Genomic DNA, 4,205 nt, shown 5'->3' on the forward strand with positions numbered 1-4,205 from the left:
TAACCACTTGTGAACTGCACAAAACATCTCTCTCACCTTGAAACTGAAAATAACAAAACATTTATTCCGTACCTTTTATTTTCATTGGTTCAAGTCCTAAATTATGTCATGTATATTGATCTTAAGCTCGGGGTACTCGATTAATCGGCAATTATTGATCGAATAATTATACCCTTCACCTTCGTGAGAAGGGTATAAATAAGTTTGTCATTCCGTTTCCACAATATAATTTTCGGACCCTATAAATTATATATATTCTGGATCCTTATAGATAGCGGAGTCGATTAAACCATGTCCGTCTGTCTGTTGAAATCAATTTTCTGAAGACCCCAGATATCTTCGGGTTCCAAATCTTCAATAATTCCGTCAGACATCGAGAAGTTTCCTATTTAAAATCAGCAAAATCAGTCCACAACTGGCTGAGATATACCTATACCTATATCTGGATTACTAAGTCATTAATATACACAATATGGATATCTATCGAAGACCTTTGCAACGACGTATATAAGACCTTAGTAAGTTGGACCTACAATGGGTCAAAATCGGAAAAACTATTTTTTAACCCGAATTTTTTTTTAACAAAAAAATTTAAAAAACAATCCAATTTTTTTTTAAAATTTAAAAAAAAAAATTTAAATTTAAAAAAAAAAAATTTCTAAAAAATGCAAAAAAAAACTTTTGAAAAAAAAAATAAAATTTATTTACCTAAAAATATTTAAAATTTGTATTTTGAAGTAAAATTTGGTGAAGGGTATATAGCTCTCTTACTTGTTTTTTATTCAAACTGGAAAATTGTTATTCATTTGAATAAATAATATATTTTTTCCACATTTTTATTGAATGTGTTCCATTGGTTTCAACGTGCGAGAAATAGTTTGTGCGGTTCAGAAGTGATGATTTTGACACGGCAGATAAAGATCACCCATTGGGAGCTACTCAATCCGCAATTTCAAAACGATTGAGAGCAGTTGGTTTTTAGATGAGCGAGAACAATTGGGACCTTGGGAGTATCGAAAATCAACAAAGTTCAAAATAAGCACTCCCTAATATGTATGTATATTTAAATGAGTTCTGTGAGATGTCCTCTTTTTTTTTGAGCAGACAGTATTAGGAGAGTTAAGGTTTTTGATTTCCACTGCGTCCATCGCTATTCTATAGTAAGAGTTGAGCTGAGGTAATATTAAGTAGCAGTTTAGTAAGTTTATTGTACCAAATACACTTTTACACATTTAAAACAGTAAAAACTAACTACAACAACAACTAATACCGGTAAATGTATATAATATAACGGTATGTGCGACACACTGACTCAACGTACGAACGAACGGTAACAAAAGCAAAATGGCAGCAGGTGTTTCATATTTTTTTAATGTTAAAACAAAAAGATAAAAATGTATGTATATTTTTCATTTGTATTTTTCAGTGAGTGTGTGTGTGAGAGAATGTGGGTATGAGTGAGTGTTGGTAGCATTTATGTCTCGTTCAGCTGGACCAAACATTTGTATACCTTTTAAACTGTGTTGCCAGAAGTATGAGAGATTCCTAAAAAAATAAGCCAAATTAAAACAAAGTACATACTGCAAAAACTAAATAAAATGATGCTTGAACATATTGTTACGTTTTTACCTTTTAAAAACGGTGGTTTATTTCCTTTAAATAAACTGGATACTTTTGATTGCAAATAAAAACAGTTTAGTAGTTTAAAAATTGCAACAAATCTTTATTTGTTTAAACTTAAACAGCAATTTAAACAGTCACTCTATTTTAATACACACACTTATATTACACACTGGTACTTAAAACTGACTGCAACCTCTGCCACTATTTATACACAGCGCCATCTTCTTTCCAGTAGCTTCATGAAAGTTTTATTTCTACAATGATCAACTCAAAGCTTTTATTCAATGTTGTATGTTCCACAGCTATGTTAATAATATCCACGGTTATGTTAACTGATGTCCACAATTAAAAGTCTCCAGAAATAGAAAGGTTTGAAAAACATGATGCAACCTTAAACCTGCCGTTAAATTCAAATACAATTTCGTAACAATATGTTAAAAAGGACTTGTTTTTGGTTCAAATATAATCATGACGGAAATATTGCAAAATGGCAACACCACGCTTTCATAACTTAAGCTTATTGTTTGTTATAGTGAACATATTTATTACTATAAGTGTAATATGATATTTTTAATGTATATACCTACAGCTGAGAGCAAGCATATAGAAGTGATGAAATATTTAAATTGCTACCAAGGATTGCATTATTTTTTGAATCCGTATGGTTTATAATGTTTTAGCCAGAAGTCCTTAAATTATTTATAAATTGTTATTTAGTAAATAAAATTCAACAATTTTTTCTTCTGATTTTATTGTGTCAATTCTATTGCAATTTTATATTACTATTTTTTTTTGTGCACAAATTTAAAATTAATTACAAATAAAAAAGTATTAGGAAGAGTTAAATTCTACAGGTGTATGTATGAGAGTGTGTAGCAAAACAAATCCATTAGTTTGATAAAAATAATTCAACAACAAAAATAACAAACAGTAAAATTCGAGAGTAAATTATACATGAATAAAAGTTCAACGAGTTTTCTACTTTTATTTTTTGACATCACTCAACAAAATGACAACGAGCAACACTTACATGCATATACATTAGGATGGCCCTTATTTTGCACTTTATAGATTTTCGATGCTTTTAAGAACTAAAATTGTTTTCTGACGTTTAAAAACAAATACGGAACATTAGAGTAAAAATGGATAACGTTTAGAGTTTGCACATTTTAATCAAGATTCGGGTCAAAGTATCAATATTTTCCAAAAACAAAAAAATTTCAAAATTAAATATTGAAAACAAAAATCCAATAAAAAATAGTTTTTGCATCATTAAAATTGTTTACCAAAAAAAAGTCATACAATTAAATATATGGGACATTTCATGTCAAGTGAACCAACTTTTGAAATCGATGTCTTCCGATCGGGATGAAATTTGCACCAAGGTTAGTTCTATTGAATAGTAATTCAGATAATAAGCGACCAAAGAGGTGTTCAAGGAAAATATCTAAGCTAAGGGCCCATTTAAAAAAAAATTCAAAAAAGTTTTTGATTTCGGAAAAAAAATATTAAAAATTTTTAATTTTTTTTTTCAAAAGATTGAAGAAAGAACTATCTAAACTATTTGGGACACATTTTGCTAAGAACAATAGGTAATAAGTTACATGGATAAGAAAAAACACCTGCTTGACCAAAATGTCAAACTTTGACCCCCTCTAACTCAGAGAGATCTTGTTGAAAAATTGTGTCTGAGTTACTATACTTGGTGCAAATTTCACCCCGATCGGAAGACATCGATTTCAATTTTCGGAAATCGATTTAATTTTTCAATTATTTTTTTAAAAAAAATTTCGAAAAATTAAAAAATTGTTTTTCCGATTCTAAACAACGCAAATTTCAGTTCTATTCGCAGATTTCCAGAAAATTTTAGTTTAGGTCACAAAAAGTGCAAAATAAGCACCATCCTATTACTTATAGACAATTTATATTAGACACATATTCTAACATAATTTTTTATAACAATGAGCTGAATATGCTATATATATATAGAGAAATGATAGTGAGAAAGAGAAGCAGACAGGCAAATAAGGATATTATTTATATACAACATTTTAGGAATTTCATTTACCAAATGACAATATTAAATATTTATTTGTGATAAAAATAATACCAAACAGTTACAGATGAAATTTTATTAGTATTATTAGGGCCAGTAATAACACAAATAATAATGTTTATTTAATAAAATTATTCTTAACTAATTTCAAGAATTAAGTTATAAACAAATTAGAAATATTATATTAATTAAATAAGAGAGAGTATGTGGCATTATGATAGAAATTCGTAATCACATTAAAACAAAAAAAAAAAAAAAAAATACAAATTAAACGATGTCCGTCCGTCTGGTTGGCTGGCTGGCTGTCCATGTAAACCTTTCGCGCAGAGTACAGGTCGCAATTTTGAAGATATTTCGATCAAATTTGGTACATATTATTTTTTCGCCCCAAGGACCAAGCCTATTGAAACTGGCTGAAATCGGTCCATTATTTCACCTAGCCCCCATACAAATGTACTTCCGAAATTGGACTTTATCGGTCATAAATGTTTAATTTATAAATGTATCTCTACAAATTGCGCTCCAA

The sequence above is a fragment of the Calliphora vicina genome, chromosome 3 (genome assembly GCF_958450345.1).
Source record: "Calliphora vicina chromosome 3, idCalVici1.1, whole genome shotgun sequence".
Taxonomy (NCBI): domain Eukaryota; kingdom Metazoa; phylum Arthropoda; class Insecta; order Diptera; family Calliphoridae; genus Calliphora; species Calliphora vicina.